Source organism: Opisthocomus hoazin, chromosome 5, assembly GCF_030867145.1.
Source record: "Opisthocomus hoazin isolate bOpiHoa1 chromosome 5, bOpiHoa1.hap1, whole genome shotgun sequence".
Taxonomy (NCBI): Eukaryota; Metazoa; Chordata; class Aves; order Opisthocomiformes; family Opisthocomidae; genus Opisthocomus; species Opisthocomus hoazin.
Window position 1 is genome coordinate 53,731,221 of NC_134418.1, and position 15,667 is coordinate 53,746,887.

The 15,667-nt window shown below is 43.4% G+C and overlaps 1 protein-coding gene across 13 annotated transcripts in view; it reads right to left on the reverse strand.

The window, feature by feature from the left end:
* Window positions 1–15,667, reverse strand: part of EPHA5 (EPH receptor A5) — a 209,888-nt gene that overhangs the window by 163,871 nt on the left and 30,350 nt on the right. The window lies entirely within an intron of this gene.

Below are 15,667 nucleotides of genomic sequence, written 5' to 3' on the forward strand. Positions count from 1 at the left end.
GAATGATATATGAAATAAATGGGCCTTTGCTCTCCCCAGGCGCGCTACTCAGAGGAGTTCCTGCTCAAGCAAAGAGAAGATTACTTCCAACAAAGGTTATAGGGATCTCCAAATCTTGAGCTGTTTGTGTGCTGCACAGGCTCCAGGTAACTTCTCACAGCTGGTAGTGGAATTGTAGCAACTGGTTTTTTTTCATTTTAATTTGGCCACACTGTGAAGTGCATCACTTGGAAGAAATGTTTTTTCCTGATCCAGCACACCACAGTCAGTAGCACTGCAACAGTGCTTGCAACATAGACACAACACTAGCGTTTTCTCTCTACTTTTGACAACTGTAGGGTCACATTCAGAGATTAGATTAACCCACATAAGCACACCGAAGAACTCAGGAGAAGCAGTGATGGTTTCAGTTTTGTTCCCTTCTACTTTTGACCTGCTCATCTGCAAGTGCTTAATTCCCAAAGCTTCTTCCATTCTCTGCTCAGCATCGCTGCCAGCATCTCGTCACAGCTGCAGATGCAGCACAAAGCAAACACACAGAACATAATTTAAAGGTGCTTCCGTACAAGGTAATAGGTATATTGCAAGCTGCATAGCTTCTAAGGCCAAAGGCCAATTTTTTCATTGGAAATACAGCCTGAGAGGAAGTTGAGAGCCTTCTCAACCCAGATGCCATTACTGCAGAGCTGACAGGGAACACCCTCAGAATCAACATAATGATGAATTTTTTTTTTTAAGGGAAATTCGGTTCTTAAATTTTAAATTAAAATGGCAGCACCAAGTGGCATGAAAACATAACCTGATACTACAGTCCAAGATGAGTTATAAACACCAGCAGAAAAGCATTTCCTCTCTTCCCTGACCTGGGATGTGAAAGTGGGGACTTCTGCAATTTCAGCAAGTCACGCCCGCCCTGAAGAGCACAGTTCACATGTACCACCAGTCTTCCAAGTGAGGAACCTAACCTGAGGACATTTTTGTCATGCTAAGCAGTATTTTCATTTCTAAACCCTTTTTATGTCCCTGGGCTCAAACAGGCCATGACCCTACCGTGATTAACATGTACTTGTCACTTCACCCTTCCTGGTAGTGCCACGGCGTTAGCTGAACATATGCCTGCAGCAAAAGCTAGGCAGATCTGTGCAGGATTCATGCCTAACTTTGCAGCAAGGCAATTAACCATTACAAAGAGTAGAGTCATTGAGAATACACAGAGGAAAAATCTGCAATATAACACAAATCTGCAACTAGCTTCTCTACGGTCCAGTAAAGAGCACCCTCTTTTGTGTTTACATACACAAAATTAAAAAGCAGAAAAGCATCTTTCTCCAGCTACTGTGATTAAGTGCTAAATATGTTGCACGTATACGCTTCCAAGTGGATTTGTTTAACATGACACTATATAAATGTGAAGCCTTACTTTTATCACAGTGGCAATGCTCCATTTGATGAAAAGGGAGGGTAACCCCTCAACTCCCCCTGACCCAGGCAGAGGTCCCTGCTGAATCAGCCCAGTGGACAGGTAAGCACACCCCAATATAGCCCAGGAAAGACCTTAATAACTTTAAACCTCTGATTTTTCTAGCTGATGGTCAGAGGATCACTCAAACTATCACACCCATCAACCAGCAGACATGGAGAAGCGTTCACCTCCAGCAGCAGGTGGTGAAAAGCATTTGAGTGCTGGAAATTGCTTAGATTGCTTTTAGCAAGTGGGAATGTGTATGGATGGCCACAAGGTACACAGTGTAACTCCACACAACATCTCGGGAGCATCCAGTGTGTACTTCTTCCAGAGAACTGACGTTCGCAGTGACTGCGATGTTGCAGTAATATCATTAGTGACCTAACTTGAAGGCACATCAAAAAACATCACTTCTCTTTTTTAATACTTGTCAGATCAATTTTCGAAGACTCAACCATCATGCTCTCCAGAGCTACAAAATAAAGCTCATTTCCATCACCGCTCCAGGAGCTGTGTTAGGGGGAGAGAATATAAGAAAGCTCATTTGTTCAAAAACTAAATCCAGTTATTCTGATGATTGCTTTCATGCACTGAGAGAACTAAACACTGTGAGGAGGAAGGTCCAAGCACAAATACGTCAACTGAGACAGAGTCTAATCTCAGCTGTAAGAAATGGCACATGGCCTAACTTCTCAGGCTTCAGCACGTGCTGCATTTCCAGCACTGCACCCCGGATCAGAGCAAGTCCTGCCATCACCACCTGCCATCAAACCTAAAGCAATCATGAGAGAGCAAGCGGAAAGGGAGGTGCTAATGAGCTAAGGCTGCTTATCTCTGTATAATCCTCAAGCGAAAACCAACCAGATTTTATCAGCGCAGCCACTATTGTGCAAAATCTCTGCTCTGTCATTTAATCCCATCTTCTTCTCTCCTATCTACATGTAGGAGTGCACCATTTATTTCTCTTCAGCCAGGGCTGCCTCCCCCCAGAGACTGCAGGCAGCCTGCCACCCTTCTGCTTTTATGTCCCTCCACGAGAAGGGCACAGGAGTATAAGCCCCTGCACCTTCTACCTCCCCATCACTACAGACCTCAGACAAGTATTTCAACTAACACAGGAATACAAACTAGAGGATGAAATGCAGGGCCTTACAGTTAATGAAAAAGAAAACTCACCACATTACAGACAGCATCTAGCTGAAAATATTGGAATGAAAAAATTAAGTACAACTGAAAAATCATGTAATACTGTAATTCCTCTCTGCAGCACGTATTTTTGAGATATAAATCAACCCTGTCTGCTGGATTAAAACAAAAATGCAACCATTAATTTGGTGCTAAATGTTTTCTCTACATCTATAATAGCACTAAGAAGGAAAGCACAAATGCATTTCGATGGCCTGATGTTAAATCATTTAAAGAAGACCTATTTCTGAATCAGAAATTTCCAGTACACTACTGACAGTGAGTTAACAGAAGCTCAAGACTGCACTCAGATCCATCAATAGGAAGCATGCAATTCATGCAGGCTGTCTGCCTATGGAAAGGCCAAAGATATCACACATCTAACTAAATGTGTAAGAGCTGAAAAAGCGTTCAGTGGAGCAGCCTTGGGTTAAATGGACAATTTTAAAACACATTCACCAGCTGTCTGCTACTCAGGCTTGTTTCTAATCTCCGGGATTCCCAGACTGCAATTTGCTACCACAGCACAGCAAAAAGGCTGCTGCCCAAAAAAAACAAACACTGACGGCAGGGATGCAAATTTCAGAGCTTTTGTTTATGTAATTTCGGAGGGATTTTGCAAGGAGAATTTTTGTTACTGGCCTTCAGTAACTCACTCTCTCTTTAGCAGTCACCAAAGGTGGTGTGGAAATTTGAAGACTCTTTCCTAATTCCACACATCCTAGCACTTCTGAAAGAGAAATTAGGCATTTAGCAAAATCCTAGGAGTCTTGAGAGGGAAAGGGAGCTTAATAGCACTAAGCAAAAGGTTTCCTAAGACTTACCTGGAACCCTCCCAGCAGGACTCTCTCCCTCCAAGGACTGTGCAGCCTCTCTGCGTTCCTTCTACCTATTTCACAGGCATGAAGCCTCATCCTCTCCCATTTCATTTTCCACACCACCATGTGGAGCTCTGCAACATTTGCATATTAAATGAGGTATCTGCTGGCACAAAGATGTAAAATCGGAAAAGGATTTATGCATTTTCACCTTTTTTTTCTTCTAGAGAAAGTTAAGCCTGGCACAGATCCCAGGCTTTGAATGTGTGGAAGCATCTGAGATACTCCACACACTTTGGCCACAGAGGAGGTAATTTTGCCCCAGAAACCTGCTGTCAAACCCAGCACGAGCACACACTGGTGCAGGCGAGAGCATGGTGTGGGGCTATGCAATCGCTATGCCAAGTTAAAAGGGGAGACCTGCCGCTCTTCCAGAAGGGCAGACCAGCCTGGCATTCAGCTCTGTGCTATTCATCCTGCCGTTCATCCTGGTAATATTTGGGCAGTCTATTCGATTTCTTTTTATGCAGCTGATCTTAAGACCTGGCTGCCAATCAATAGCCTCCAGCTCAGCTTCCACACACACATTTCCTCCTGCTGCTCAACTTTATCTCGCAACCTGCTCCTTCCCTGCCATCACAAAATCCAAAAACCTTGTTGGTTTTTTTTTTAGCTGCCTACCAGCTTTCCACCTGCTATTGTAGTTAAAGCAAACAAGAAGCAGGCACTCCTCTGTGCAGTTTCAGTAATTTCAATGAGGTCGCTTAAGGCTAAATCTCTAGTGAAAGCCAGGCAGAGCACTACCCATCTTTTTTTCTGCACTGCAGAAGGTTTTGCAGAGCTCTGCTAGCTGTGAAATAAAGCTGACTGTCACCATCTTGCCTGTTGCAAAACACCACTTACAGACACGGCAGACCCAAAATTCAACTACTTCAAAGCGTGCCACCAATATTGCCAGTTTTATCAACATGCCCTGCGATGCATGACATTGCTCAGATTTTCATCTCCGGAGCCACATGATTAAAAGAGAGTCTTTGCTTTTGCTGGGGGTGTTTCAGTCTTCATTGAAAGAAAAAGGGTTTTGCTTGCTCAAATAACACAAAATACAAAGTATCCAAAAGTCACCTTATTTGTAGCCTCCTCTGAAGTGATGCTGACCACGTCGGCCAATTGGGAGAGGCAAACCAGCTCTGTTTTGACTGCTGGCATTGGCAAGAGGTTATGTATAACCTATACAACCTACTGATTGCAGCAGAGTCCACCAGCATCTGATGGAGCGCTTGGGAAGCCTGGTCCCCTCTCATAGCGAGAGACAGTGATCCAGACCACTCTCAAGCAGAAGAAAAATGCAGTAACCTGACGCAGTGCTGGAATTTTGCAAGTCTGCTCTTCCCGATGGAGGAGCAGTGCCAAGAGCAGTGCAAAGACATGGCAAGTAGCTCAAGATCTCCAGGATAAATGGTGACCACTACATGCCACCTCCAGGCAGAATAGAAGCCAAAAGGGCTTTGCCCAGCTCTCTTCCACCACTGCCAGGTCACTGGATTTGAAAGAGAGCTCCAAGGCAACAATTTTTAAGCATTTGTGCCTGTGTGACATCTCAGGCTTAAAGTTCAAATTCTGCTTCGGCGGAAGACGCCTGCTTGCTGGGACAGACCTGTGGCATCCCCCCTCCTGTCCTGCACCAGCCAGACAGGAGCAGGACACCAGTCACAGCTGCGTGACTTTTTCCAGTAAATCACAAATTTTAACTAAAAATAATCAGGAAACCAAAGCAATTCATGTACTTGGATCAAGTTAGGAAAGGAGGGAAGGGGACAAAAAAAAAAAATATCACTAGAAGAGAAAACAGCGATCTTGACAGCCTCCCAATCCATATGTTCACTATCTTCTCCTCCTGAATTTAAACAGAGTGCAGCAATACAAAAAAAGAAATTAATACAAAAACTGTTCTAGCGTAACCCTAACTATTTCTTCCAAACTCAAACACACCTTTTTTTAATTTCAGCTACAAAACAAAAAGAAACCCTTACTACTTGTGCAGACAAACTTTCCTTTTCCAATACCAACATCTGCTTTTAAAATACAAAAGGTGATAAGATTTCTACACAGATTCAGCCCAGTTTTTGAGTGTTTAGAGCTCATTTTCAGTGCAGGAGCCAGTGTCAAAAGGAAACTGCAGTGAGTTCAATACAAAAAAATATTTGGCCCAGTGTTTATTAGAACCTTTAAATACAAGAAACTGTTGTAACCACCTGGAATCTTACCATTTCCACACATCTGATACTCCCCCCACCCAAGGCTGAAGCCTCATTTGGATGGCAATTTTACAACCAAGACATTTATAATGCAGACATATATTCCTACTGACAGCAGTTACCAGTCAAGCAAAAAACATAATGGACAACAGACACAGAGGATAGAAAGGATCTGATTAATCTCCCTACTCAGGCAGAAATCTGGTCTAATTAAATTATTTTAAAAAGCTGAGTTTCCAAAGAAGGAACTTCACATTTTCTGGTGGTTTGGCACATTCCCCTCAATTTGTACAAGTAGGAAAATAATAAAAAACAAATAAGAATACCACGAGTTTTGGGCTACACTTCTCATTTTACTACTAGATTGCAGTTCTCTGCTGTTTCTTACAACACCACTCTACTCTAGCCACTAAACTGCACAGTCCAGTTAACACAGCCTCAGAATATTCTGAAGTTAATTACGTGAAGTAAATCTGAGTTTCCTCACTCGTTACTGGAGATTTCCCAGCCAGAAGCTAAGGATCATTTTTCATAAACTAAAATGTAAGTGGGGGAAGTAAATTGCAAAGAGGTATGAACTGGAAGTTTAAGCATCTTTTTGAGACATGCCACATCTGACTAGTCAACTTTTTTTCTCCATCTCTATATTAACCAAACACTCACATATTCCCTGCTATCCCACATGTGATACCTGCCTAGCAGAAAGTAGACTTTAAAAGTCACTTCCATTACCACCCCTACTCCCCAAAAAAACCTCCAAAGAACTTAAAGAACAAATTCTCACTGCAGAAACATTAAAGGAACAGTCAGACATGTGCTTCTGAACGACCTCTTTCAACATGTACGCAGCAAAGGTGTTAAGAGGAGAAAAAGAGCCTTAATCCATATTAAAAGCTACTCACCACTGCATCAAGATTTAAAAATGCTCAATATCACTCGATGCCAAGGTTATAAGTACTGCTTTGCACTGTGACAGAGGGCAGGACAGGGATTAGCAAAGATGGAGGAATGATTAATGTTTTTTCTCCACTATTAAACAGAACTACAGTGGAAACGAGGGAAATAAGTTGGGTGAATGTTCACAGCACCATCATGCCTCCTCCCAACTCCATTGCTGCCAACTGCACACTCCAGTACTCAGAACAACTCATCATCAGCAATCATCTTTAAAAAAAAAAAAAAAAGGAATTTTTAGAAGTGAGAACTTAAGCATCTGGGTGGATACTTCTGTATCTTACAATGTTTTGGATCTCTTCAACTCCACATGGGCCAAGCTTTCAAAGTCCTGTGCACAATCAGGACTGCTAGAAATCGTCCTCCATGCAGTAATGCCAAGTAAGGTCCTCAAACAGTCATACTGCTCAGAGCTGAGGGAAAACACCAAAGGGAAAAGACCCATGCTGAAACTGTGAGACTAAGCATGAGTGGTCCTCTCAAGAAGCACTAGATGAGAAGACCTATCAGAAGTCACTTAAAGTTAGAGAACTTCATAATCATCAGCTCCTATTCTTTAAACATTTGAATTTGCTACTTAAATAATTCTTCAATATTCTTTTACATGTGTAATATGCATGTAAAGTTTGCTGCCACACCTTTTATTTCTGCAGCAGGCTGTGCAGGAGACTTCTCAGTAAAACTCCCTTGGTGTAATATAATGCTAAAGTTTTGATAGTTCCTGGATTGCTCTGCACTATTGACAAGATGAGAAACAACACAGATCTCTGAAAAGCTGAGACAGCATCTCAAAACACAAGTAGTAACCTGGAGTGCTGCATCCAGCTCTGGAGCCCTCAGCATATAAAAGACATGGACCTGTTGGAGCAGGTCCAGAGGAGGCTACAAAAATGATCAGAGGGATAGAACACCTCTCCTATCAGGAAACGCTGAGAGAGTTGGGGCTGTTCAGCCTGGAGAAGAGAAGGCTCCAGGGAGATCTTATTGGAGCCTTCCAGTACCTGAAGGGGGCCTACAAGAAAGCTGGAGAGGGACTTTCTACAAGGGCCTGTTGCGATGGGACAAGGAGTAATGGCTTTAACTAAAAGAGGATAGATTCAGACTATATATAAGGAATAAATTTTTTACAATGAGGGTGGTAAAACACTGGAACAGATTGCCCAGAGAGGTGGTAGATGCCACATCCCTGGAAACATCCAATATCAGGTTGGACGGGGCTCTGAGCAACCTGATCTAGTCAAAGATGTCCCTGCTCACTGCAGGACTAGTTGGACTAGATGGCCTTTAAAGGTCCCTTACAACCCAAACTATTCTATGATTCTATGATTTTCTAAACCAAGTCACACAAGCAATCCTGTAAGAAACAAGAACAATTAAAACCTTAATTATTTGCAGTACATGCTTATGATGAAATATATTATCTGTTCAGAGACCTGCACAATTCAAGCTGCTGAAAAATGAAGAAATATCAGGATCAAGTCACCTACACTTTTCAGTGCTGCACACCAAAATGCAATGTCAAAGAATTAAAATCGGACAGAAGTTTTGCTCAGACTTTGATCATTTGCATGATCAATGAAAGATGTCAGGACCAGAATCCAAATGGAAGGAGAACCCAGATGGAGGTCAGCGCAACTGAAATGAAAAGGAGCATCCGCCCCTCTTTAGCATGCCTAATCAGAGACTGCTCTGTCCCCTACCCAGAGCAAAGCAATGTGTTACTTGCAAAGCCTGCCTCCTCACCCACAATTTTATTTTTTTTTAAATGTTTGAAATTCTCTGTAAATCTGAACTAAAACATCCATATCAAACAGCAGGCCACCAATTGAGGGTAAGACAGAGATGAGCATGAAAGAGGCAATGAAGAAACACAATACCATTAAATCATTTTTCACTGCTTAATGTAACACTCCTTGCAAAACAATTTAACAAATGCCATAACAAGCAGTGTTGACATCACATGGTTTAACACTGGAATACTGACAGAGCCAGATTTTCAGAAAGACTCACAGTATGACATACATTTTAGGTTTATAACCAAATACTTGGATTTTCAAAGCTTTTGGGATACTATTCACATTAGTCATGATCTGATGATACGAAAAGGTTCACAGAACAATTTTCAAAAGCAGCAAGAATGCAAGTTTTCCTTGATACTTTAATGTTGTCTTAATATTTAAATAAATCAAAATTTATTTGAGGCTTCTAACTGTTCACTAGAATTGGAATAACACAAAGCATTTGGCTTATTTTTAATGCCCACAACAGTGAAAATTTGCAAAAACCTAAACTAAATCCTTAATCTTTGTCGTTGTCATCGACTATCTAGAATTTCCTGAAAGTGAGAGGAAACATTCTAAGTTTTCAGTAAAAGAGAAAAAATACTTGATCAAAAAGTGCATTTAATGAAAATAAAACAGATTAAACTTCTTGGGTTTCTAATATTTCAGGAAAAGTGATACAATTACCCATGTGCTGTGCTGGCAAAGCCTAACCTCTCAGGCATATACCAAATTTGACTAGATTATAGATGGGCCATATACTATATTAGACCCTCCAGCAATTGCACTATTTTGCCGCTGTTCCCTAGTCTCTAATCTACCCAAAGCTTTTCATAGAGATAATATTACATTCATGGCTTAGGCCTTGACAACTGCACCCATAAATCAATTTTAAATCTCGCATTAATAATATTTCCGTAATCAGTGGCTATTCAGCACAAATTTACATCTCATTTCTGTTGGCCAAACAGCCACATTAGAGCTTTGAAGCTTATTCAGGCTTAAATGATTATATTCCTCTAATAAACACTGAAGTCCTCTCAGTCCAGCCACCGTGAGCTGCATTAATGACATGCCGCGGCAGCAGAGGCCATCCAAAGTCAGCCTTGTGCGATGCTACAAGCAGCAGCCCCCACGCCAAACATATTTTTTGCATTTCCAATACACTCAGACAGAAGAAATGAGAAGGCTGCTCTGCCTGTGCAGACCCTCTTATGCAAACTGGCGTACACAGCAGGCACATACACCATGCAGTTTATTGCACCTCCTCCCAACAGCTCCATTTGGCACCCCTTGAATACATGAGGTTACCAGTAAGAAATCCAAAACCCAGATTTTCTGATTCCCTACATGCTGCGCACCTTACAACTGTCACTAAAAACAAAGCAAGCTGTTGAAGCTGAACCCTGTAGAAAATCTTTCCCATTTGTCAAGACAGCTGTAACTTTGTTCACAGCACCACCAAATTGTGTCTTAGCATGCTTTTCTTTGATCACCTCAGAATTAGGCATTACATTTTTAATATCTGACTACAATTTCTTCCTAGTTTTTGGGTTGCTCTTACTGCTTTGTGTGACAAAGACTATCACTTACGCAGGATTACAGTAAGCAGCTAAAAAGCGATCAGTTCGAGGAGGATTTTGCACATTCATGCCTGCAATCCCTATAGTGAAGCAATCTATCCTGATTGAACAAAGAATAATTATTTAATTAAAGATCGTCGGCAGGCCTACATTATTAAACCAGCATAAAAAGCCTCACATTGATTGTATATTCACTTCCAGTTAAGGTCTGAATCAGTATGCTAAGATCTAAAAATGAATGAACAGAATGAGTTTATTATGACTGTTGCTAAGTACTTACCCACTATAGGTAATAAATTATACATGTGTATGCTTGTTATGCTTATTCCACAACATAATGCAACTTTTAGTTACTTTTTATTCTATGGGATTCAGTTTCCACAGTGTCAGGCTTATGTTACTATTTAAATATGGCACTAGACTGACACGGATGTAAATCTGTTGGACAGATGCAACCTAGATTTCAATGCTTCTTTAAATCTGGAATCGAAGAAACACAGATGTGCTCATTTGTTCACGATGGATGTTCTGTATCCTAACCATCTCAGAAAAGACACATTTCTGGAGAGGTTCCATACTTCATAGGCTATTTTTCCTCATCTGCAACCTCCCACTACTCCACACTTTCTTCCAGCCTCTGACAACCACTAAAGAACCAATTGAACATCAACATGCCACAGCTAGGAAAGCAGCCCAGGGCCAGCCACAAGCAAGGATCTCCCTCGGACTTGCATATGGAAGAGGCACTTTCACAGCAGGTCTATCACTGAATGCAAGCTTCTCTCAGTTTTGTGCAGCTTATGGACATAACACAGCTGAACTGTAGCAACAGAATTTTACTGCTAGACAAGATAATCCTTGTCTGTGGCCTGAACTTCTGGTAAAAAAAAGTTTTAAATAATCTTCAGAAGTCCCCAGGAGGAAAGGCACTACTCAGCACAGAAACTACAGATGACTACTTACCCATCCCTATTCTAGGCCTTACACACTCACTCTACAAAATGGACTGATTGACCACTTAACACAAATACAAAATTACAAACCCAGTTTCATCATTATTTTGCAGTTAAACCATTAAATCAATCCCCTTTCAATCTTCGCGTCTTTGGTTTCAGACTCTTTCAGTGAAACTGGATGCATGTTTCACACAGTCTTGAAGTTTGAAAGGAAAAGGATGAATGAACGCACTTTAAAAAATAAAAGTACAATTCTCAGAGGAAGAACTAATTAGCATAGGAAACAGCACTTCTACAGGTTATGTGGTTAATTGACATCATTCTTCTTACCAAAACACATGCCCATTGGAAGTTAGACAGCTGAAGAAATGGCACTCTGATGTTCAAAAGTTGTCCCCACAGTGCATAATACATAAAGCTTTCTAATAATGTGTGCTCTCATCCATAAATTATTGTGCACAAAGAAACTTAAAACAGTAAGCAATGAAAGAAATTTCACACCAAGTAAAGGAATAAGCCATTTAGGGGAAGGACACAAAAACCTGTTGTTGCATCTCCACACCTTCCCCTAGCCTTGGGTGCAAGTCACATAGGACCAGATCTGAAGAACTCTACCAACCATACACACAAAAGGGCAACTTTCATATTTTCATGGACTGACGCAGAGACAGGCCATCCAAGCATACAGGTGATTTCAGTGCAGTCTTCTCCACTTCAAAGATGCAGAGTCCTGAGATGCTGCAAGGTATTTGGCTTCACAGGCATGAAGCCTTTACTTGCACTAACGTTAATGCTGAGCCAGGACTGAATCCTGCCTTTCCTAGGGCTTTAGGAGGCTGCAGGGTTGTATCTTCTCCTGCAACATGAACCTGTCTTCCCAACAGAAACAATGTCCATGATACACTTGTGTAGTAGCAGGTCTATCTCGCATGGACCCCCCTTACCAAATAACCAAGCGTCCAGGTCAATTGATGGCAGAGGCTTCAGCACAGCTCTAGCACACAGTTTCAGGTCATGGATACATCTGGCACTGTACCCCAACTCCTCCCTGCCACAGCATCCATCTGAGCAGCCACGTAGATTCCCCTTCACTTCTACCTGACTGCCATCACAAGGATGATTTTCTTCTCCTCATGATCCATTTGCCTCAGAGCAAACAAAAAAATAATGCCACTTTACTAAGACCACTTCCAGAAAGCCACTTTCTTTTCAAAGGCAACACTTCAGCTAGGACAAATCATAAAGATCCCAGAAAAGAGTCCACAGCTACTTGAGAGATCAAAAACCTACTTTACAGCACAAAAATATGTAGAAAAACGTGATGAGAAGGCTTGGATGTGGCTGACTTGCTTGTGGCCTCTATTTGCCTGAAACAGGATGTGGGGACGAGAAAGAGATGACTAGCACATACCTGTAAAGCTTGTAAGAAGAAGCACGGCAAGATCTATTGCGTGAGAACTGAAGTTTGACCAATTCAGGCTAGAAAGATTAGTTTGTCTTATAACAAGCACAGCTTGCTGTTGGCACAAGCTACAAAGGGATATGATGGACTCACCATAAAAGGAAGACTAAAAAGAAGAAATTCCTCTCCAGAAGATAAACTGTAGGTCAAAATCAAGGTTATAGACCTGCTGCAAGGACCCCTGAACAAGTTTCTACACTGTATGTATCACAGGAGGTTCAACTATATAAGGTTAACAGCCCCACTGGCCTTAAATCCTATGAAGCTACAACATCATTACCTTCAGCTCACACATTCACAAATCTGCTCTTATTTTTAAATACTGAGAACTAGCAAATACTATAATAGCGTGCTTTTTTTCAGTTGTTTTACTCCACCAGCAAGGGAACTAGCTCAGAAAGCAACAGCATGTCTAGAATGTCAATGATTCATAACTAGCATATTTGAACAGCGAGAAGTTGCCCTACTTTCGTTCTCAATATCATTCGCAATCCACATGGGAGGGAACCTCTTTGAAGGAGGAGCATTCCACAAGCTGAGTGGGAGACCTGAAGTACACATAACCCAGCAACCGGGCACCATTCTGTGACCATCTGCACAGGTCAAGGGCAGATGGTGGGCTTTCAAGGTAGAATGGTGGGCACTGATCTGAGAGCAAAGGCTGCAGCTCCAGCTGGAGGGTCTGCACCACCTACCCCAGTGGTGGCCAATGCCTCCACCCAGAAGGACCTGCTGAAGGGACAGGCCGCAGTGCAGACCTCAGACTGCAGAAAGTGCCTAGACCCTTCTCCTGAGGCAGGGACAGGCAGTAGACCTGCCTGCAACAGGTGTGCCCAGGTGGAGGACCTCCTGCAGCAGGTGGCTGACCTGCAGGAGGTAGTGAGAAGGCTGCATAACATCAGGGAGGTGGAGGAGTTAGATAGCTGGTTCCAAGCACAGTGCGCAGTGGACCCACAGGCCACAGCCAAACAGCCAAAAACTCCCCCAGTGGCACCCACAGAAGGGAGGGGGGACAATAACACAGAAGAATGGAAACTTGCAATGGCAAGGAGCAGCAGGAGGAAGAGACTTCCCCTAAAGCCTGAGGTGACATTGCAGAACCACTTCACCACACTGCAGACTAAAGAGCAAAGACCCATCACATCAGAAGAGACACTGGAGCTGAGCGTAAGGCAGCCCGGTCTGCTCCCCACGTAACAACCAGCGCAACTAAGAAAAGGTGACAGGTGATCGTAGCAGGCATGCCTCTGCTGAGAGGTATGGAGGCACGCATTTGCTGACCTGATGCACTCTCTAGAGAGGTGTGCTGCTTACCAGGGCTTGCATCAGGGACATCACCGAGAGACTACCAAGCCTCATACAGTCCCACTGACTACTACCCGCTGCTGTTGTTTCATGTGGGCACCAGTGCTACAGCCAGGAGCAGTCTGAGAAGTATCAAGAAGGATTACAGAGCCCTGAGAGCGGCTGTAATGGACTCTGGAGCATGGGTAGTTTTTTCATCAACGCTCACGGTCAAAGAGAAAGTGTTTGAAAGGGCCAGTCAAATCCAGCAAATCAACAAATGGTTACAGGACTGATGCCACAGCCAGGGGTCCAGCTACTTAGACCATGGGACATGCTTTGAGAAACCTGGTCTACTGGGGACTGATGGGGTCCATCTGTCAGAGAAGTGGAAGAATATCTTTGGTCATAGGCTTGCCAAGCTGGTGAAGAGGGCTTTCAATTAAAGCTGCCTGGGAAGGAGAACCTTAACCCACCCCACTCCTACCAGTTTGATGCCAGTGCCAGCAACAGATGTCCAGAGCCTGGACATGGATCACAGGCCAGCAAGAGAGCACCTGAAAAGCAGCACAAAGGAATTCCAGCCACTCCAGACAGCAAGTCAGCTTCATCAGATGCCCAACTTAAATGCCTCTATGCAAACACACACAGCATGGGGAATAAGAGTAGTTAGAGACCCGTGCATGCTTACAGGGCTATGATCTTATTAGCATCATGGAGGCACGGTGGGATGGCTCCTGTGACTGTGGAGTGTTGGAATGGAAGGAGACAGGCTCCTTAGGAAGGACAGGCAGGGGAGACGAGGAAGGGGTCTCACCGTCTATATCAATGACCAGCTGGAGTGCATGGAGCTCCGCCTGGGGCTGAATGAGGAGCCAACGGAGAGCTTATGGGTCAGGATTAAAGGCAGGTCAGGGACTGGTGACATTATAGTGGGGGTCTGCTACAGGCCACCTGACCAGGAAGACCAAGCAGACAAGGCCCTCTACAGACAGATAGGAGCAGCCTCATGTTCACAAACACTGGTCCTCATGGAGGTTTTCAACCACCGTGACATCTGTTGGAGGGACAACACAGCAGGGCATAAGCAATCCAGGAGGTTCCTGGAATGCGTTGGTGGTAACTTCCATCTCCAAGTGACAAAGGAGCCAACAAGGTGTTATATTGGACCTTGTTCTCACAAACAAGGAGGAGCTGGTGGGGAATGTGAAGCTCAAGGGCAGCCTTGGCTGCAGTGACCATGAAATGGTGGACTTCAAGATCTTTAGGGCAGCAAGAAGGGTACACAGGCTCACTACCTTGGACTTCAGTAGAACAGACTTTGGCATCTTCAGGGATCTGCTTGGTCGAATACCATGGGATAAAGCCCTAGAGTGAAAAGGAGCCAAAAAAAATCTGGTTAATATTCAGGGATCACCTCCTCCAAGTACAGGAGAGATCCATCCCAACAAAGAGGAAGTCTGGCAAAAATGCTAGGAGGCCTGTATGGATGCACAAGGAGCTTCTGGACAAACTCTGGCACAAAAAGGAAGACTACAGAGGGTGGAAACAAGGACAGACAGCCTGGGAGAAATACAGAGAAACTGTCAGAGCCACCAGGGATCAGGTTAGGAACGCTAAAGCCCTGGTAGAATTAAATCTGGCCAGGGATGTCAAGGGCAACAAGAAAAGCTTTTGTAGGTACATCAGTGATAAAAGGAAGGCTAGGGAAAATGTGGGCCCTCTCCAGAGGGAAATGGAAGACCTGGTTATCTGGGATATGGAGAAGGCTGTGGTACTCTACGACTTTTTTGCTTCAATCTTCATCAGTATGTGCTCCAACCACACCTCCCAAGCTGCAGCAGGGAAAGGGAGGAACTGGGAGAACGACGAACTGCCCACTGTAGGAGAAGAAAAGGTTCACGGGCATGTAAGGAACCTG